Here is a 23456-nt window from a genome sequence, read left to right on the forward strand (position 1 = left end):
ATATACCATTATGAAATCTTTGCCTTTAGGTAAATCCAACAACTAAGAAAAACTCAGCTATTAAATTGCTCCAGCCACCAGCCGTGGTCTGCTATGAGCAGCAGCAGCACGAAGCCCACAGCAGACTTTAGTAACCTCTGAATGAAAAAGAGAAACTAAAAACTTAATCCTGTGATTAAACTTCTGCAGGAAGAGCCTTGGATCTATACAAAACCTCAGTGCCATTAATATTACAGCTTGTAGCAACTCGACAGATCAGTATGATGGGAAAGGCGTTACACAACTGAGGCGTGATGATGGAAGGACAGACACAGTAGAAAGACACTATAAAGGAAAGGAAGAAGATTGCTCACCCATATCAGGAGATTCCAGGTTCACAGGGAAAAGCTTCACCAAGGAAGAATCTACGACCAGAGATCCTTCTAGACTGGCAATCAGCCCTTAAATGAGGTCTAAGAGTGGTGCAGCCAGGCTCCACCCCTTCTGGTTGCACAGATGAATTGCCTTCACCTGTGCTCCCAGGGCTGACCCGGTCCTTTCCTCAGGTGCTCAATCAGTGGTGCAGGCCATGACTCAACAGTTCCAACACGTAACTGGACAAAAGAGACAATGCACATGTATTTTAAATCTTTTTTCAGAGAGAACACAGATGTTTGTCCTGTAGTGCAATTAGCCTATCCGTTCTGGAGGAAGGTTGCTCTCCTACAGGAATGGAAGCTTCTATTTATCTGCCCGAAGGGAGAAAGAAGCAAACACTTGATGGGAAGAGGACACGAACAGCCTTTTATAAAGACAAGAAACAATTTCAAACAGAGGCTTTCCTTAATCATCAGCTACAGGTACAGTATACAGAAAGAAACATCTCTTACCAACTTATTATCCTTGATCCTGATCTAAAGCAACGCATACCAGAAAATAAGTACTAAAATAAAATGCAAGGATCTCCGCTACCCTCAAACCTGGAAGTTAAAGGGGATACATCTTTGGGAAATTGAAAATGGGAGCAGATAGCAGCTTCTTTAATATGAGCCTGTTGAAATTCAAAGAAATTCATCTCAGAGAACAGAAATCCCCTTTAGGAAAAAAAGGATTTATGCCTGCACTAGTTAGGAGAAACTAAGAGCACCGCTGAACAACAGAAGAGGAAAAAAACAACTCACGGCACCATGGGGGCTTCTGAAATTTCTGAACTTTCATGTATTTTTGGCGGCAGAAATTGTTTGTCTGTGAAAATAGGGCACAGCAAATAACACAGCACAACACCAATTGCTTGGCACTGTTTACGCACTCCCTGGGTAGAGCTCTCTCATATCCTTCTGGAGTCCTTAACTAATTTCATATATATGCTAAACCACAAAGAAATGAAGGAAGAAATCCATATTTTTTTTCTGCTGTTTTGTATGTTAGAAATATTGGAGTGTGGATTTTCTTTTTATGGTATTTACAGCATCTGGAAATTCCCTGAAAGCTAAGCCAGGCAAAGAAAAAAACAAATATGGGCTTTGATTCTCCTTTCTACTCATGGTGATAAAACAAGAAGGGTAATTTCTTTGACTCAGACAAGTTATTCCTTATTTACATTGGCATACAATGAAATTCTATAAACTGTGAAACCATAGAAGTGTACTACAACTATAATCATCAGAATAATCTGTATCGACAAACACTGTATGACAGAATTCAACAGCCCAGGACAACTGTACCTTCAAAAACTGAGAAGAAATGCAGAACTTGGGACAGTGTTAAGTTCAGTTTCATTTTTTTTTTGTAGCCAAAATTCACACAGTCCAGCAAAACTGTGCAACAACACCGATGGTGTAACAGGGACAGAGCCGGCCCCTGCACTTCCCTGCTCTGGACAAAACTTCTCTCGCCCCTAAAAACAAAGATAACATGCAGATACAGTCTGCTTTGATGTAAACTACAACGCATACCAATTTAGTGTCCAACAGTTTATTATCCAGAAGGTGTAGCTTCATGAAAAGCAGAACTAGACCGGAAAACGTTCCCAACAGAGCAGTTTGCTCAGGAATTGCCATTCAGTAAACCCACAGCATTTTGCCCCAAGTTCCTCTCCCTGAGATTCACACATTTCTGACTGAATTCCTGACAGGCTGTTGGAGAGCCCGGTTCTTCCAGACGGTGTCATGCCTGGGAAAGAGCTAAACATGCACTCACACGTTCACTGCAACAGAGCTGACAGATTCAGGTTATCTGCACCACTGTGCCAAACTTCACATCAGGGATTTGTCAAGAAGGCCTACGACTTTTAGCCTTTTAGCCTTACAATAGAGTCAGTTCAACGATAGATATTCACACATAGGTAAATTATTTAAAAAAAACTTTTATTTTATATCTACTGAGAGCTTAGAAATAAACCCACGTAACACATTTTTATGTTATGGTGCACATGTGCTAAGTTATTTATATAAGAAAATCCTGAAGTAAGACACCGCAAACTGAGAGAGAAGCTGAGACTTCTCACAAACTGTAAAGTATGCAAATAACAAAAACCTATTTTAAGATCAGCAATAAGGTGGGGAATTTTCTTTCCACACACATTCAGTTCAGATGATCCAGGGCCTGAGTTTCAGCTGCACCTAGAAACCTAGAAAACCATAGCCGTAGCCAAAGCCTTGAAGTTCAGATTTAAAGGCACAAGCCTGGATGCCCCACTCTAAAATGTGCACCCTAAGAAGTGCAGCAAAGCCCAGGGATTGTGAAACCTGAGTGTCAATGATGCATCATATTACAATAGGTAAATCAAGTACGACCTAAGCCATATTACTGGATATTCTAAAACTCTTAACTGTGTATAATTTGGGAGTGGGGAGGGCAGCCTGATTTGTGCAGCTCTGTTTTCCCCTGGGGAACCTGCTCTAGTGCCTGACTTAGTGGCTGGCAACCCTGATCACACCAAGGGTGCTTTGAACCAGATGATCTCTGAGGTCTCTTCTATCTCAAGCAATTCTGTCATTTTCTATGAGTATATTCACCTGTACTACATAAACAATTATCATTTTTAAGAAACAGGGAGCAATTACAGAGAAAGAAAATTGAACCCCATCAAGCTGTCCATGCAGACAACTTCAGTGACTTTCTAAAAATGTTCACTGATCTTATTGGAAGGCTTCCAAATAAATCATGCCCAGCATGGAGCTGTAAGCTCAGCTGTGCCACCACCAGCCACACATGCCGTCTCCCAGCAGGAGGTAGCAGTGATAGTGATACTGCAGCACCTGCCCCGTGTTCACTGGGCACACTGATACCTGCAAAGCATTCCTAGAGTTCAGCCACTCACATTTTACTGTAAGGTTTGCAGATAACATCAGGTACAAAATATCTTGTATATTTTGTATGGTTTCCATAGTGAGTATAGTTGTCTTTCTGTAATTGTGGCCTCTTCATTAACAGTAGTTAGCATCATGATACTGCCTTCATCTTAATTTGATACAATTAGATTCAATTGCCTTGGGCATTTTTGTCAACTACTCACCTTCTTACAAAACTTAGGGGTTTAAAAGTAGTTTCTTCCTCTTCATTGTTTGTACTTTTTGATATACCCTGTTCTTCTAACTCCATTTGCTCCTCTATTGGAAAACCTTTGGGACTACAAACAACTGAAGGTATTATCTTTTGTAAGAGCATAGTTTAGTCGCCGATGGAAAAAAAATCTTATTTAGAGACTAGCTACACTTCTTTACTCCTGTTTTCTTAGCTCTAAGTCCTAAAATAAAGCGTTTTGAAATGCCATCTCTACTACAGGCTGGAAATATGATTGTTCCTGTTCCAAGATGTAAAGTGTTCTCACACAAGAGGAAACCCCCCCCCCCCCCAAAAAAAAGATCTGTACTGAACCAATTTTTAGAGAATAACTACTCAGATGAAAAATTCCAGCATTTAAATTATACAGACAGCTGTCAGGGTGCAGCATCCAGATTATCTTAGTTAGCTGTAGTACATCAGTTCTCATTTTACGCACAGCTACATCACCGTGCTCTTACTGCATCAGCACAGTAGCATGGGACCCTCCAGCTTTATAAGATAAATTGTTAAGAACAAATGCTAATTTTGCTTTCTGTTCTCCACAGCCATGACAAAGATTTAAATATATTATTTCGTGCATGAAAAGGTGGAATAGTAGTTCTTTCCATTCTCTTTGACCAAATACTGCAGGAATCCAACAACAGTAATGAATTAATTGAAATCATCCTTCTCATCATCTTCAGTTTCTAGTAGGTGTCACTGATTTGGCCCAGCACTCAAGCTCCTTGATTTTCCATGTGAGCTGACACACCAGATGGCCCCAGATTTATCCCGTGCTTCAGATCTGCCCTTGCCTGAAGCCATCTCTAGCATTCATCCTTCGTGCCTACTCTCTGTAAACAAACAAGCAACTGACTCTGAAGAAAGCAAATTTCCAGTACGATTCCTGTGAATGCATGCCAAGTCACACATACAGCAATGCTTGACTTCCACACATATATATCAGCATACAATCAGCGCTACCTAGAGTGACATGAAGACATGCTGCTTTAGATGCATGGTGCAGATGAAAAGCATTGCTGTGTTTTGCAGAAGGTGCCTCATCCACACAGCTCTTTTTGAGAACATTAGACCTCTGCCATTTGACTTTACAATACTTGGTAATGATGGTAACTCCCTACAACAATCAGTGCCAGAAGGCAATGAAGCTTTGCCTGTGGGCAGGTGTGTCTGGGGAGAAAGATACAGGAGTAACCCCAGTCATTCTGCAGCCCAGGCATGTTCCTCTGCCTGCCTTGCACCCACAATTCCACCCGCTCTAGTGCTGCTCTCAGAGGATGACTGCTCCTTGCCTTTCTTCCTCTCCTTGTTTCACCCTCAGAGTTTCTTATACCCAGCCCATTTTGCAAGGATGCTAGAGCGGTGTGTTGTAATGACACAGGTATAGTTTGAAACTACTTGTAACAGTTGTTAGCAGCCCACCAACTGAGAAAAGAACCTTAGAGAAATCACCGCAATATCTGAAATACCGTTTATAACATCCTGTCAGCTGCTATGATAATTCCTGCACTTGTAAACCTATCTTTTCCTAGTAAACCCTTGTGAATCATTTGAGAAGCAGAGTTCTACACCTCATTAGTAATTCCTATTTATGCAATAAACATTTTGAAATCAAGAGTGATAGTTCTTGACAGATAAGGATAAAGATCTGCTACATCGGTATGACATTGGGTATTCAAAAGTTACTGTAAAACATGAATAATCCAACTTCCACATCAGCGTGGTAGAACACTGACAGAAAATGTTAAGGTGTACTCCCTCCTGAATTTTACCAAATTACTTAACTTCAGAAGCTGGAATTAAGAATTTATCATCACCTGTGATGAAAATTATACACAACTCAGTATTTCTGCTTCCTATTTGTATCACACATTAGTGGCTGTAATTGATTTGGTTGTAGCACTGCACCCTTGACTTTGATTTACAGGTTGTCCTGAGCGAGCTGTGAGCATCCACTTGTAGAATGCATAGGTAGACAGCTACTTGTTCTTCAAAATGCTGTCTTGAGCTGGCCCTGAATGAGATAATTCTGCTGTAACTCTTTACTGTAACACTTCCTTGGAACATCTGAGGTATGTGTACATACTAGTTCCAGTTTTTCACAAAGAGTTAATATTCTTTTCCCAACGAATTTTACTTAGAGATGTTCATTTAATTTCCACGCATGATGAAGATTCAGAACCCAGCAAGACTTCCTCTAATAATACAGGTTAGCGTGAGGAAGAAATGGTTGGCTCAAGCAAAATGTGCCAAACAAGCCTTCATGAAGCCAGTGCAAAAACAAACTTTAAGGATGAAATTTATGTCTTCACACAGGACAATACTTGAGGCAGAAGTGGATGTAACAGCAGAGTTTCCTCTCAAAAGCATCTCTCTTGCAATACTAATATTTGCCATCGAGGTAATAAGATGTTACAGTAGAAGTAAGAGTTGGGAGAATCAATACAGAGACTGATTGAAGAGGCATGATTTGCACCTCAACACAAACTTGAGAAGTACGTGGTATCTATGGCTACAACATTTAGGACACCCCAGTGGATGGGGATGCCATCTATAGTCAGATTTTACTTGCCTCCTAAAAAGAAAGCTAATTCTTCTCCAAGTTAGGGAACCTCTCTCGCGTTGCTGCAAGTACTAAGTAGGACACAGAAACTATTACCAAGAACACCTATAATTCTGCTGTATTTCTATTTAGATTTAAATTTTAAAAAAATTAAATAATGACTTTAAAAAACATGTACATCATGCCAAACAAGAATAGAAAATTACAAGGAAATATAAAAACTACGTAACAGAAGGATGGGCTGACAAACCTCGAAGTCAAAACCGGCTATGAATAAAGTTCTCAGAGCAAGGAAATGAAACCAATAAAGTCTCCTTCGGGTGTATGAAGTGGAATGAAGCTGACAAGAGAAGACATTAGACCATGGCAATATATTTGAAGAAACTTAATAAAGAAGGAAGATAATATAGCCCCAGAATTAAATGAGGTCCCTGTAGTGTTTGCAAGAGGAACTAGAGTTGGAAAGCAAGCAATAAACAGCACACTTACATTTTTCAGAAAGTATTATGCCTAAAGGCCATCAGGTTAATGTTCAGATTTTATGAAAAAATGCACATACACCAGAGGGTTGGAGCACACGTCAGACCACTTCACACTGACTGAAGTCTGCTTGGAGTGTGGGGGGGCTCTCAATGACTTAAAACTCATTCAAATGCTGCATGGCAAGATGAGATGCAAGTAAGTATAAACTATTTCCTCTCCTAATTTAATTTACATTTTTGTCATTTTCTTTGGCAAGAAAAATCCCTTGTTTTCAGGAAGTTCTGCTACATGAAGATGTTTTTCATGGGGCTTTCCCCTCTGCAGCTGCAGGGATGCTGCAGGGCCAGGAGGAGCCGGCCAGGTCAGCTGGAAGGACGATTTCTTTTGCATGCAAAGGTTAATTAGTGGCACACTACCGCAGAATATTTAGAATCACACAATTTTCTGGGTTTTACCTGTAAAGGAAATGCTACCTGAACATTTCTGCCTGCCTTCAATAGGCAGTCCAATTTCCTTCTATCTTACTCTTACTAAAATTACTAAGCATACGCTGCATATTGTGGAATAAATACAGGGATCCACTGTCCCTGAAATCAGTGGATGTCTTCCATTGACAACTGTGAGCTTTAGATTATGGCCCCTTAAGAAGGCATTATCTATTTCAAATGACCTCTTATTATGCAGCTGAAAGCAAGTGGAGATAAGACATTTCTGGAGCTGATAAAAAAGCCTCCAGAGCAGTGGTTCTTAAAATTAGAGTTGCAGCCTCAGGGTGGGGTGGGAAGAGGTTTTCTGCAGGGTCACAGCATACTCTACAAACTTAAGATCTCATTGTAAAGAAAATTAGTTCTAGCTCTTCTGGCAACAAAGATAACCTTCAGAATGTAAATATCTGAAGCAGGTTGGTTTATTGAATATACAAAAGCAGGGAATACCCAGTTTGTGATGCTTTCTTTCAGAAAAGGTGAATTTATTCTTTTCTGATTCAATAAAACAAAATAACAAATTTTTGAGTGTTGAATATAGGTGCTGTACAGTCAATGAGGATGTAGGGGTAAACCATTCCAACTGGATTTCTACTGTTGAAACAGCATCAAAGTTTCTGCTACAGCTCAGAATGCAGATAAACCGTGAATAGTTAGGGGGGGGGGGGGGGGAGAGCTTGAATTTAGAGTTACTTAAAGGTTACAGAGTCAGTTCCAAATAACATGGTTGATTAGAAAAAGTTAGGAAGTGGGAAACTAAAAACTGCCACTGTTTTTTAAGAAGTTGTAATGCACAGAAGCATTGGAATGGTCATAGAATACCTTCATAGGAAATGGAGGGTTCAATGAAAACAGAAGGGCAAAAAAAAAAAAAAAAAACCAACCAACCCAGACAACGTACTCCTTCATCAACATCAGACATGTATTCATCCATGAATATCCCATTACCAAGGATAACACTTCATTACTCACAGATATTCTTTACAATAACCAGCAATACACTTCGGAGGCTGAACTGCATAAGCACTTACCAGTCTGTATGGCTAAAACTGAAGGGCTGTAATTTAAATCAGAAGCACAGGACATACACACAGGTTGCTTCAAAAGTAATGCCTCCTATTAATTTCCATGGAAACTACAATAGATACAAAGAACACAGAAACACTACTTGATAGAGCAAATTCTCAGCTACGAAACACAAAGCTACTAAATGGGGGAAAGAAAAAATATACATGAAGGAACAAGCAGACTTGATCAGTGCCCAAAGCACCGAATAACACGCTCTGATTCCAGTAATTTACATCAGATGAGCATTTGGTCCAGTATCAGGAAATTGAGCTGCTGCCATAAAACAGATAAAAGAATTTAGGAGAACACCAGCGTGGCTTTAAAGAAACAAGAGAAAAAAAACAAATAGCAATTCTGAGAAGAGGAAAAGGGAACAAACCTGAAAACAATTGGTCTTTCCCTGCTTTGTAGATTTTCCAAGAACAAACCTATTTAAGGAATAAAATTATTGCAAATCTGTCCCCCCGGTTACTGTAGTGATAATGAAAGCCATTAAAATGAATATTTGATAAATGAATAAATGAATAAAAATGAAGGGAATAAATGAATGGTAAATGAATATAAATACTAAAATGGTGAAAATTAAATGAATAATTCTCTTAAATGAATAAATCCACTGTGCTTCAGTTTATTAGGGCTCTGTACAGATTAAATCCCTCTCCAATGGCATCCTGAAAGGAATTTACACTGTGCCACAAGTATACATGTATATATACATATATACACACACACACACACACATATATATATATATATGTATGTATGCACTGGGGGTTGCCAGCATAATGGAAAGTAAACAACTTTGTGCGTTGTTGCTCAGTTTCTTCCACACATGCTAAAAACAAGAACTATTTAACTAAGTTCAGAGTTAGTGCAGCTAGCGGCTGTTGCAGAAGCAGCAGTATCTCAGTTTTTACCTGAGCTGTTTAATTCTCTTATGGATGGATGTGCGTTCCCTTTACTATTATTTATTAAACAGGGCTATTTTCAGACAGCACAGAGTCTAGAAATCAAAACGAAAGACAAGAGTTGAAGAGAAGGAGATAGAAAGGTTGTTGCACATAGCAGCAGCTCTAAGTGTAAAGAGGAAAAACTAATTGAATGGGCAATTATTCAATGTATAAAGGAAGAAATATTTCAAACTGGAGGTCAGAGCTACACAGACTGCACATGGGAGAGAAAGAATTGGCATACAGGGCTGTATAAGTTATTGGAAAACAGAATCATATGACCAAGGGAAATAAGTATTTTTCAGAAATGAACATTATCAAACTAGAAAAGAAAACTGACTGAGAAAGTCAGCCTCTGCAAGACTCAACCTGCAGTCACTACCTAACCCAAGCCCCAGTCACTGTAATTGGAATTGCCAACCAGAAACATACACCCCACCCCCTTTCATTCCATTATCACCAGCACCTGCGTGCAACTGCTTCCTTATTTCCTTAAGTACTACCTTCACATATTTCCAGTGCAACCTCTTGCTAAGAGCTGAAAGAGGAAGTTTGACCACAAATGCTGCAGGATATTCTGAGAGAAGCTTGTCTGATGTTACTTAGAGAGAAAAAAGGATGGGAGTTTTTACCATGTTTAGCTGCAGAAAATTAAGCTGTCCTTCTGCCGTACAATATGTTCTCTTTCTTCTGCCATTACATTCTGAGTGCCCTGCAGAAGCCCAGGTCCCAGCAACTGAGCAGTGTAACAGTCAATACAAACATAGCTCCACAGTATAACTAGTAAACACCCCCTGAAATTCCTTAACAGGTAAAATACACAATTCCTTCAATTCCTTTAACTTAAGTACCATTTTTAGTCTATTAACAATCCAACACTCTCTCTCACTCTGTAAACCAAACTTAATTTGAATTCTGCTCCTGAGTCATTTAAATCTCAAAATAACGCTGCATACCTTGAAGCCTGAAAGAACGTAATAAAAAAACAATAAAAAAAATTCAGTCCCCTTTTGAACTACTGCTGCATATTTTACTCCACTTCAATTCTCCTCTCATCCACTGGAGGAGATGCAGTAAACATCCCAGATACCTGGAAAAGAGCCAAAGCCCTCATGTGCTTCTAATATAACTGCACCTTGCTTTCGGATTAGCTCTGCACAGCTGCTGTTGTTTGGGCACTAATGTCATTGATTCTTAAGCAGGTCTCATTGGGGAATTAAGCTTGTCTTTTTGGTAGCTACTAGGTTAAAACTCAAAGCCTAAGTCAACAGAAAGACTCATAATGAAGTTGTAGTAATTTGAACTAGAGCTTCTTATTTCAGAAAGGGTTGTTTTTTTGTTTTTTTTTTTTCTTATTTACTCTTTAACAGATCGTAAAGTTTGTCACCCAACGGAAGCCTTTTACCGGTCAATTGGCAATACCCACTTATTTGACACCTTGTATAATTTCTGTACCCTAGACCTGAAAAGAATGATGAACATCTACATTTTTACATCATAATGAAGACAAGTTCAACTACGAAAAATCTCCATAAAAATGTCTGACCATCATAAGGTGGGTTCTTATTCCCCCCTGGCCACAGAAAGAGCCAAAACGTGCATCACAGTATCTCCTGGCCTTGATATTTAAGATGAAATTACTAGATTAAAATAAGCAGACCCAACGAAGCTAGATCACGTAGGCCACCCACAGTGCATTAAGATTGGCAGGCTTTGCTGTTTCCTTATTCTGAAATCAGTACCTAGCCAGTAAATATTTGGCATTCAGCTGTTTCTCCTTCCCTCAATGCACCTCTCCATCTATTGTCTTAATATATATTGTCTTAATGAATTTCCAGAACTGAAATCACACTGCAAGAATGTCTGTTAGTGTAACACCCTCAGTTTTATTTGATTGGCTAACTCGTGTTTGAATCAACAGCTGAGAAAGGCATTTTAATACTTTTAGTTGACTGAACAACACTAGAAAACATTTACTTTTTTGTTACCTTTGATATGATTCTATCCTCTGCCATTCCCCAAACCTGTTGATATCCCTCAACCATTCAACTGCTTAAGTTAAAACAAGATTGATTTGCAAAAAAAAATACTGAAATGCAAAGCACTTTGTGATCTTACTTACTCACTCAATGCCAAAAAGCCATTTTATGCTCCTCATTCCCTTTTATAGCTATTGACTGAAACGTTGCATCAGTACCAATTATGGGGATTTGCAATGGTGAGAATGGTGGAGAAGCGAGGAATGAGATTTCATGATCACATCAAAGCCATAAATATTGTCATTCTTGCTGTTCTAATGTCCCTTAAGCTTTATTTAATGGTTAATTGATTGCTAAGAAATCTTTCAGATTCATTTAATTTTTAAGCATAGGACCTTGTTAGTTTTTTGCAAGGGCTTTCTTTTTAACAACAAACTTATATATTATGTGTCATGAATTATAAAGCAGTTGTCATGGAGATATTGTTAATGCAGGAGACTATACGCTGTGTGCTTTGAAAACCATGGAGCGTATCTGTTTGCAAGCACCTTTTCTGAAAGCCTGGCAACTGGTGGTTAGGATAGTACCTGGGTAGTTCACCGGACCATGCTTGAGTACTATGCTACAGCAATGATACATCCAGGTAGCTCTCACTTTACACCTGCACAGACAGAACTGGAATTTTCTGAGATAGAAAAGAGTGAATTGAAATATACTGAACTGCTCTGATGCTTATGGCTTATCAAAGAAATGCAGAAACTACACAGAACTGAAACAGCTAATATTAAAAGCTCGAGACCAAAGATTTTTGTTGTTCTTTTGATAGATCAATATTAATGCAATTATTAAAAATAAATAAATAAATGAGAAGACATACAAAAGAGATCTTAATGAACCAGCGCTTTCAATCTGGTGCCTCAAGATTCGCTTACCTCTGTAAGATTTTGGTAAATAGGTTATAGAACTGTTTCCCTCTGTTTGCACAGCTGTGAAATGGGGACATTTATGCCTAATTATCTTTATAAACTGCTTTAGAGCTCTAAAATTGAAAACGCCATTTAGATGCTAGAAGAAATACCTTTATCCCAAAAGTTTTTCAAAAGCTACTATTTGCCCATCGTTCTTAATAGCTGTACTTTACTGTCCATGTATATACAGTGATATTAGCCTTAAGTAACCAGTATTCTTGGAGCCTAATATTCTGTCCCTAGCAGTCACTTCGATAATGCTTGTGTTTGCATGTTATCAAACAGAACCAAATGGTATATAGACTTGTTTTGTAAGACAAATGGTTTTGAAATAAGTTTTACGTTATTACAGAATCTCCTAACAGCAAAATATCATTCCTTTTGTCTCTTCTGGTAGCACCTATAAGAGATACTGGCTTTTCTGCCAGAGAAAAAACGTGAAGATACAGCCTTACTGAAAATTGCTAAGTAGGTTTTGCATTAAGCATCAAGTTCACTATTTCATATTTTCATAAATATGCAGAAAATCATGATGCCTTGCAAAATGAAACTTAAGAGACCAGTTCATGAAAAAATTATATGCTCCATTTACTCTGGCCTCCTATGTACTTGATTTTTTATTAACTCACTTATCCTTTATATGCAGGAGACCATCTCTCTAACATGTGACCCAGAAGGGTGGGCAGCAGAATGGGGAGGGAGTAAGCATAAACGGACATTACATTTCCAGCACAGAAAGTGCATTCAGAAATTCACCCCACATTAGAAAAGAAATGAACCACACAGGGTTCTGTTGCTATTTAGAATGGTCTTTTTTAGTCTAGATTAATGAACAAAACTGAAAAGGAAGTGGGGGCAGGGACGCAATCATTTGTGATGGCTTTTCTGGACTGCAACATGGTCTACACACTCCAACCCATCTGTTTTATTGCAGAATAGATGATGTACTCCCCCAGTAATTTTCCTTCTCCTAGTGCAACTACTCCATGATTTTTTCTCCATTTTTCCTCTTGAGCACAACTTCAATCCAAATTTTACCAGCAACTAATTATGACCTCATTGCTTTGATGGGTTACAGTCACCAGAAAAGAATCTCCTAGAATATACCTGCTGATGTGCTTGAACAGAAAAGCTATGCATTTCTCAACAAGTAAGGAAGTTTGTCTATCTGGCATAGACTGCATTTTCTTTGCCTCATGACCACTGTATAGCATAGTTGATTTCTTTTCCCCACACTGCTGTCATGTTGTGTTCTGCGGTTTTGTCATTAACTTAAATGAATTGAGAACTCAACATATTACTAGATCTTCTCATGCAGGTCTACAGATAAAGGTCTCACTCATCAGCTGAAATATTCTTCTCTTTAATGTGTCCTTATGGAAAAGTCAACAAAGAGTAGACGTGACAAAGTATCTATCTTATCTATTTTTATTTTTTTTTATCTATCTTATCTATTTTTTATCTTATCTTTTTTTATTCTATTTTATCTATTATCTATCTTATCTATTTTATTCACACTACAAAGTGTTACTTGGAAGTCTATCATCTTGCTGTAAATGATACAGAAAGATCAATAATTAATTTTCACAAAAACCCACGATGATGTCATATCATCCATGTTTAGGTGTGCTCTTAAGGGTATAATTGAATTTCTGTTCTTAAGTGAGCCAGGTCTTAAATGAGAGAGCAGGACTACATGTTACGATGTTTGAGTTTTATCTTAACCATGGGATGTGGATTATTTCAATTGTCTTAAACAAAGTTTAATGTCTCTGGTTTGGGATTGCTGTTTTCTAATTTCAGACATAAGCACTCCAAAGGTCACAATAAGTAAGAGGAGGATTTAGTACGTCTCAGTCCTTCTCCCTTCTGTACCCTACTCCTCATGATGTCCAACAGACTATGGGTCAAAGTGATCAGGAAGCTTGGTAGGAACCTTGTATGCTCTAAAGAAAGGTAGGGAGATTAAATGTGATCACAGAATGGCAAAGCACATCTTTATCATCCAATAGCATACTTCAGTTTAATACTCCAATACAGTCTTTACATTATTCATTCCGTTAAAACATGGCTTACAATTTCACTGCACAGCTCTAAAAGAAATTTTGTTCTTTAGATGTTAGAACAAGAGCTGGACAAAATCAGATGCAGAGAAAGATATCGGATGTGCTGTTACTAAAGTTCTAAGCAATGGACTGTTGAAGACCTTACTAGTAGTAGTATTAAAAAAAATCACATTAATTTTAACAGATTTCATTATATTGGTAACACCTCATGCAGATTAAGATGCAATGCTCCGGAAACAACAGTTTGAAACAAAGTAAAGCATTAGGCAAAGTTTACCACTGAGGATGAGTCCTTGTCTAAGTCCTGTATGCTATAGTTGGTTCCCCATCTGTCACTTCAAAGAATATGTACAGAACTGGAAAGGCATTAAAATCATTCCTACCACGTGACAGCGAGGAGTGAATCATGGCAGTCATTTCTATTGTGGAGCAGAAAATGGGAATGTGCGAGTCTGTAGAGACATTAAAGTAATCATTAATCCTTTTCGACTTGTCAATCAAAAATGTTGTACTCTAGGGGTAAGAATATGTTTGACTGAAAACAAGCTTTTAGTAAAATAGATTTGGCAGATGCATATTTGCAGATGCTCATGAAGGATGAATCATGACATTTTCTGACAACAAACACACCAAAATGTCTGTTTTGCTACTGTTTCCCTTTGGATATTGCATCAGCTATATATTCTGTATACGTATGTGTTTGTGTATAAATCAATCAAGTTTTAATGAAGAAAATTCTTTGCTGTCTATACTAGAACACAACACTACCACAACAATAACCCAGTCACAAGAAAAACTGTGAAAAATATCTAAAATGCTCGAACAGATTATTCAGCAAGGCCACAAACTGCAGTCAGTACAACAGCACAGAGAAATTCTTTATCTATTATCGTTAGATCTTCGTAGAAGACTTCAGGATGCCTTTGAAGTTGAATGGTGCTACATGTGCAAGGTGCTATCTTGCAGGGGTTCATCAAGCCTGACCCAGTGCAAAACCACACCATCAAATCAGTATTAGCGAGAATCGCATAGACCTTCCAAACACAGAGGCCACTAATATAAGAAGGTTAGAAATAAATTTGACATCAAAGGATTCAGTCTGTTGTACTAAGCTTTAGAATTCCTTTGTACATTCTTAATGATTTTTCCCTAAAACTACATTTAGAAGTAGCAATTAGTCCTTTAAAATGGATTTAGAAGCAAGTAACAATAATTAATCATAGTAAATTTTTATTAACATCCATTCTGCTTGAGCACAGTAGTTACATTTGACCAAACAACATCTCCCAGACAGCATTCAGCCTTGGCATGGAGAAATCCACAAAGGCTATTTCTCTTAACTGTGTCCTCCAATGATTGATTAGTTTTTTGAAGACATTTTACCTTATTTTTACTTTGAAATGTTCATTTTCCAGAGGAAACTGCCACCACATCCACTTTCCTCCCAACTTGTGGGAAAGACTACGGATAATTACTACAATAATAGGAAGCACACTCCACCTTGGAATAATGTTAATGTCTTGGGTTGGGGATTGGGCATTACACCACTGCTGCAGATTATGTTTGCAGGCCATCGTTCATTGTTTTTATTTCAAATAGTCAGGGCAATCATTGCTCTTCACAGATGTAATCAAGCTGCAGTGCAGGATCCTGACCCTGGCTAAGGATGTTTATTTGTTATTAAGTATAATATATTGAAAGCTGTAGCAATGCTGATGGGTCAGACCAGATGCCTTCCATCATGAGTTACTGAGATGCATTTCTTCAAAAAAAACTCATAGATGAAATGTTTTCAGCTGGCTGAGATTAATAAAGATAGCTTCCTCATCATCTCAAGGAATGGAGCCAATAATGAGTAACAGAAATAATATCATAAATCATTCTTTATAAGTTAGAATTGTCTACTATTTGCTAAAATGTCTTTCATGGTGAATTTGCATGCTCTTACTTGTTGAATGACAATAAGAAAGCAAAGAAGGTCACTGGGGACACGATAAGGTAAAATATTGCTATGTACTACTGCACTGAACAGCTAGGATTGATTTACAGTGCCCAGCAATGTCTTCTACAAGTTCAAGAGGTGTGGACAGTATGAAAGTCTATTGATATAGGGAATCAATATGAATTCCCAGGATTTTAAAAAGTTGTCAGCTTAGAAAAACCTATACAGTCCTAAAATAAACCAGCATACATACATACATTATTGCTGCTTCTTTTATTAATATGTAGGGGTAGGTTTTGCTCACAAGATGGCAGTGTTGGTTACTACACACCACTTCACTGCGCCTTCCTCCAGCAAAACTTCTATTTTGCTCCCCAGGGTGGAATTCCCTGAAGGACTGCATCTCTGCACCTGCTTACCCACAAGGTAGATCTGACCCATCGCACTACTTGTAAGCTGCCATAAACCTTTACAATTAAATATACAACGCCTGCCTAAATCTGGGAACATCCAAATTTCCAAATAAGTTGGATACCTATTTTCCACCTTTCATTAAATTCTATGTCACCAGAAAACATTTTTTTTTCCATCCTTATTGTAATGCTATCATGTGATGGAAAGTATAGCAAAAATAGCGGAGTGGCAAAGTCTCTGGCTGCAGCAAATGAGGACAATCCCAAATGCAGCAGCCATGGATGCAGAAATGAAGGAAAAGAGCTGCTTACCTTTGGAAGGCCTGAGGCATACAGGGATCTCCTGCAAACTACCCTCACCTCCACTGCCAACCCTTAAATGAAGTCTGGGAAGGGGTCCATCCTGGCTCCACACCTTCCGGTCACTCCAGTACATTACATGCACCTGAGCTCCTCTGGGTTGGCCTTGCCTTCCCACCAGGTGCTCAATCACTGCTTCAGGCTGTGACTTAGCATTTCTGCCACACTTACAGATGGCTGTTGCCCTGTAATGAACAGGGATGATCTCAAAACTGGTTGGATTCTGTAAAATTTCCCTTAATAGCCAGAAGTTCTATATGATTAACACAAGAGATAATCAGTGGCCACATGCAATGCAGATGTGCTTAAGCAGTTTTCAAAATCCTATACAAAAAAGTACTCAGATCCTATACGACATTTATTCTGAAGCCAAGAGGTTACGGTCTCCCTTTATAGACTCACAACAGATGAGAACTGAAACATTTTCTGTACAACCTCAGCAATGCTTCTTTACCTACCAATAGAGTCATGATATTCAGTCTATGAAGACATCTAACCAGCTCTTCTTCAGACGCCAAGAAGTTCATCAGTGCCACTGAACGCCACATTTTGGGGAATTTCTTAAAATGAGGAAATGTCTAGACTTGAATATTCAAGTCCTGAATAAGAGATGAGGATTTTTTAATGTAGATTGATAACTAAGAGAAAATAAAGCACTGGGAAAAGGGGAATTACACATTTTTTTATAGTGAGATGTGCCTAAGTGAACTGCAAAGCAGTAACAGAATGAACAGGCATGCCAGAAGCAGGCAAAGATAAACCTGAGCTGCCAAGACAGGATAACGGAGCTGCTGGCTGCAGGTGTTGCTCTGACCAGCTACAGCCAGCAGAGCATTCAGAAACACCCAATACAAACCGAGGAAAACTGACAGATCCCCATAATGTAAAAAATGAACTGCAAGAACAATGCTCCCTTCAAAACAAGAGCATTAAAGATTCTTTTATTTACCTGCTGTAAAACAGAAAAATGCTTACTTGTGCATTCCCACTGATCTGTCTCCAAAACTGGAAGTGATTTTTAAGTAAATTAAATTTGCAGTGTTTACTCTTGAGCACCACTCTCAAGATGAAGCTTTTCTTAAAGAGCTGCTGTGTATCCAAGGAAATAACATCTGCTCTGGACACTGTAACAAAAACACTTAACATTACAGTGATAGTAAGGCTTCCACTTCAGAACCAACAGCAAGAAAATACAAAGACACTGTCAAAGCGACTGCACTTTCAACACAATCAGTTCTGATTGCACCTAGAGCCTCAGGTCACCTGTTTGGTGTAATATAACATGACATACAAAAAACAGAGTTATAATCCTAAACTTGCAATTCCCAGCCTTGCATGGGTAGTTCAATATTTACTGCTAACTTCGGTGGTGAGTTTCAATTAAATTAATTTCTCACCTACATGATACCTATTTTGGAGACAAGACAGATGGATTTTTGAAGGGTGGGCAAGTTGTTTGAAAGCTAAGGCTTCTCACCCTGGTGATTAGGTGTCTGAAAAGAAGACATTCGCGTTGTCCTTTCAACTGGCTATGGGGACCTCGGGGAGCATAAAGTATTTCTTTTTCATGGACTCAAGACTGCAGATGCCCAGTTTTCCATGGCACTCTCTCCCCTCCCTTATCCCTCGTGTATTTTTTCTTGGTCATTTCCTCTCCAGAAATGATTTTCAACAGGAGCAATGTGCTCAGAATCTAAGTCAATGTCTCTGACTTGGTTTTTGTCTCCTCTTTTTCCTGCCACCGTTCTTGTCATCAAGGCTGCCAGAACATCTGCTACGCCCTCTCCTTGTGAGAATGCCAATGGATTCTGAACTTGCTTTCCCTTCCTTCTTTCCACTTACAGCATCTACACAGGCAGCTTTAGCCAAAATTGCGCTTCAGAAACTGATTTTTCAACTCCCAAACAACCTCATCTGGCCATACAAAAATATCAGGTGATTGGAAGGTGATTCACTGTGTGACTTCTTTGTCCTCCCCCAATTAATAATGTTAAGCACTAGACCTAATAAATGCCACCGTAACAGAACACAGATTCGGTGTTCTATATGCTAGAAAAGCCTAACCTCTCTTTAAGAACTTGCTACCATCTTGATTTATTGTTGTTCTTTCCCACTCCACAGTCACTTCATTTCCTTCCCTGCACACTCTGTACCTACAGCACAGCCTAAGTTCCTACTGACAGCAATGAAGAGTCCTAACACTCTGCAATGGAGATCTGCAGAGTGCACTGGTGGGGGAAACCTGCCCTTGGCTGCTGCATGCATGAGTCACTGCAACTGATATTTCAGATGCCCCAGATTATGACCTACTTTGCTGTGTATTTCTCACAGTGAGTAAGGCATTTCAGAGGCTGATACAAAATTACAAAAACAGCATTTTCTGTGGTAGCAAGGAAGAAATGTTTTCTTAAACATTAGATCAATTTTACAATTCTTGTATCAATGATGAAAATTCCCTATGGTCACTGTTGAAAGTCTAGTGAAGATCTGAATTGATTTTCATAGGCTATAAATCAGACCCTTAGTCTTCAAACGAAATTTGAGATGCCTGTTTCCATACAACTGATGAAAGACCAAATATGCCTCCATAAACTGCATTATTGTTTGGCAAAATTACAGGAATTGTGGGTAATTCATTCATTATTGGCACCAGAAGTACTGCTCGCAGCCTGTTCTGCAACCCTGGTAAGGAATAGGCCTTACAGACAATCCTTTAAGCAAGTCTCTAAGTGCTCTGCTGGTCCACTGAAGTCACTGGTAGCCTTTCACTGACTTTTATGGGTTTTTCATCACATTTTCTGTGATCCAATTTTCCACATATAAAATATGTTTTTTTTCTCCTTGTCTCCAGATCTTTTATATGCAGGTCCTGTGTGCAGAACAATCATTCCCTACCTGTGGAGGGGAACTAAGTCCTCCCATCCATGGCATTGTGTCCAGGTCAAATCAGCCCTAATTTATGATAGCTCAGGGGGCTGTGCCTTGCAGAGGGCCAGGCTAAAAGACCAAAATGGTTCCTCTTAACACTTGTGAATTTAACATGAGTAACTGGGATTACTGACAGTGACATACAGGGCCAGCTCTGTTTTTCTACCATTACTGGAATTTCTCTGATCATACATATGTGCGTGGATTTATCCACTTAATAATCCATTTAGACTGAACCTGCCACTTAATAATCAAGTCTTGAAAGAGCTGAGGCTCAGACTTTGTAGAAATTTAAAAAAATGAAGCAAGCACTTACGCTGAAATCAATGGGAAGGCATCAGCTCTTACAGGAACTGCAAGGAAAGTTTGTGGCTTGAATTTCATTCAGGTATTTCTTAACCATGTACGAACCTTGAAAAAGACCAGTGAGAGCTTAAAGAAATACCTTTTCATTCCCTTTAACACCATACTACACCTGTGTTGGCCTCTTTTAAACCATGTGCTGCAATACAGTAAGAACATCCGTATGGGGAAATTAATTAAATATTAGCACACTGATCTGTAATTCTCTTAAAAAGACAATCAAAACCAAACCACAAAATACCACAATAGTTTCTATAGGAAAAAGAATCCCATACTCAGCTGCCTGCTTATTCTGCAAATGAAAGGCTGAGATAAGACACTGCAGAAGGAAAACACAAAACAAGAATGTTTACCATGCAGATGAGCTTCATTAATACAAAAGATTCTTATCTAGACCACTCAAAAGATTCCATATGGATGCACTCTTCTATTGTGAGAAACAACATTTTCGTTTGCAATCAGCATTATATAAAGCAATTGGCAGCTCTGGGATTGTTTGTCAATATAAATGTGGGATGACAATTAGATATAAGAATTTAAAAAAATTAGCCTATTTTCATCATGCTGAAATTTAAAATGTATTTTAAAAAATATTTTCAAGCTCCATCATCAACATGAAATGATGGTTGGACTTCTAACTATGTATGTTTTCAATGGTTAGTGTTAATTAAATGGCCTTCAGCAACATGTATTTTATAGCTATTATTGAAGTTCAACTGATGGTAAGAATATAATATTTTAATTGGATAATAAAAATTCAAACATGTTAGAATAATCGATCAAAGCAGGATGGCCTCTCAGGGTAGAATTTGGAAATTTCCTTTTAAAAGCCACGACCAAATACTTCCATTTAAAAATTGTACACTCTTGTCCTAGAAGTCCACGTTTCAACAACCTCTGAGAGCAACGCTGGTAATTCTGCTAAGCTATTTCAAGTGTATTTAGGAGCTTCTTTAATTTGGTTGCAAATCTTAACTCTGGATCAATGTAAGAAATTTAAGCACATAAATTTCACAATGATTACAGAGCGACAACACACTGCAGTGATTACTTAATGCTTCGGTATTTCTGCAGAATGTTAGCAGCAGCCTTGCCAAGACTTGCTGAAGGAGAAGGCAGACCTCAAAAACACATGAAGCAAGAGGCTTGTTGAAAATGCACTAAGGCAGTGGAAAGTGTGAGAGTGATGGCTGAATGGAGAAATATTGGTGGTAGGTGGACGGTTGGACTGGATGACCTTGGAGGTCATTTCTAACCTTGGTGATTCTATGATTTTAATGAGCTTTGCACCAGATAGAAAATACATATTATCCTAGATGCAGGGTTTGCTACAAAAACATTCACCTGGTATATCACATCTTTACTCTTGTTTCCGCTATATTTAGAATAGAATTTTCAGAGCATGAGTACATAGAAATGGCTTATCAGTTACATAATCAGAATTAGTTAGAGTTTAAGACAGAAATCAGCCCCCTGGGACCGCACAACCTCTCCTGCCATTGCTGCTGCTGCTAAGGAAGATCTGATATCCGTACTTTTAGTGCTATTTCAGTAACTATCCAGCTAAGCAGCTCTCAGACATAATGCACATTTGAAAAGCAGAAAAACGTCTGATGCATATGCTCAGATTCTGAAAATCCCATGACATTCTCACACTGAAAAGGCATTGGAAAATGGGCACTTTTGGTAAACGAAGCCTGAAGAACTGATCTACATACACATAAAGCAAGCACAGAGAATCACCTGATCACCAGTAGTGCGGCTGAGGCTGTCAGCCTCACAGTCTTTCTTCCTCAATATCAGCACAGAAAGTACTATTGAACATACAGTGCATCTTTAAAAATTACCTCATTAAATACATATACAGGAAAGATACATTCCTACACAGTTTGTTTTTTGTATTAATCATGTCTTTGCAATCTAATTTATAGAGATTTCAAAACAATACAAACATTACAAACATTAACAAGGTTCTGCACTCCGTTGAACTCTTCTTCCTCCTTGTTACCAATTTCTTTTTTCTGTGTATAGATACTTACAAATGAGGCAACAAAGAAAGGCAATTTGACATTTAATGTTCCACGCAGAAATCACCGACACGCTGCCAAGGAATTAATTAAGATTACAGCCACATAACAATGACACCAAGAATAAATACTCATATACAAGTAACAAGTTAACTTATTAATTCAACTAGTACACAGTATTAAATAACTGTATGGAAGTAACAAACATTTTATATCTGCTTTAAATGTGAGCTCTGTTTTTAATACAGAGTTCCCTTCCTTGGTTGTTCAAAATAATTACATTTTAATGGGATGTTAAATTTAAATTTACTGAAGAATCTGAAATAAATTGGTTGGAAACTTCCTAAAAGCACTTCAAAAAGATCCACACGCATTTTGAAGTCCTGCCTTATTCATGAAAACATAAATCACAGAATAAAGGCACTGAAAGCACTGGATGTACCTATTTCCATATACACATGTATACAGATATATATGATGATATATATGATGTGTGCACATATATGTGAACTGCTTTAATTCTGATTAGCAGGAAGCGTTCAGCTTTTAGCTGCCAACATGTGGCCTTCTGCTGCAGTACTATATAAGCCAAAATCCCTCACAAGGAAGCAGCAGCTCACCCTGAGAGCATCCGCTGCCCCTTTGGGCTGCAGTGTGTGTATGTGTTAGAAAGAAAGCCCATCAATCCATCCTAGCACTCGGGAAGGCCATGCACATCTACCCTCTACTCAGTACCATACATAAATATCTCTTTTTGCCTCTCTTACGGCTGCTTCTGAGATGCAATTTCAAGGAACAGAAATGTTCTCGCTGTAGAACCTTGGCCACGTACGTGCTAGCTGCTGCAGGTATGTGCTGCTAACAGCCCACTGGTGATAACACACGCTGCCAAATCGAGGAGATCCCTCGTAAGGCTATGAGACATCTGGAAAAATTATTAACTGATCATTTTAATTCTCTGGAGTTTTAATTAAAACAGGTTTTGTAAGCATTGAGGTACTGGGTGCTTCTGATTCACTGATACAGTTGTTGGTAGCAGAAACTTAATCAGGTATTCATCTACACTATGCTGTAGGATCACTCTCAGTTTAGCAGAAGCCATGGCATGCTCCCCAGGTACCAGTCAAAAAGGGTTTTACCCTCATCGCATTTATTGCAAATGACTTAGTGGATATTTAAGGTAGTATCTAAAAAAAAAAACAGATGACCACTAGCCCATGTAAGGGAGATGTAGACTGCCCTGTATCTTTTACCACAGAGAAGGCACTTCTTTAAACAACCTGTCCTATTTTATGCTCTACTTTTAAAAAGAGTT

General features: G+C 38.5%; 1 long non-coding RNA gene across 10 annotated transcripts in view; it reads right to left on the reverse strand.

Annotated features, from left to right (window-relative positions):
• The window catches only part of LOC107054119, a 154971-nt gene that overhangs the window by 115849 nt on the left and 15666 nt on the right, over positions 1-23456 (reverse strand). Inside the window, exon 1 of one of the 10 annotated variants that reach the window (XR_005862176.2) lies at positions 354-420. The exons of the other annotated variants lie outside the window; for them this stretch is intronic. This is a non-coding gene — a long non-coding RNA (uncharacterized LOC107054119). Of the gene's footprint in view, positions 1-353; positions 421-23456 lie in introns of those variants that run through there. 10 annotated transcript variants of the gene reach the window in all.

The sequence above is a fragment of the Gallus gallus genome, chromosome 9 (genome assembly GCF_016699485.2).
Source record: "Gallus gallus isolate bGalGal1 chromosome 9, bGalGal1.mat.broiler.GRCg7b, whole genome shotgun sequence".
In the NCBI taxonomy this organism is placed as follows: domain Eukaryota; kingdom Metazoa; phylum Chordata; class Aves; order Galliformes; family Phasianidae; genus Gallus; species Gallus gallus.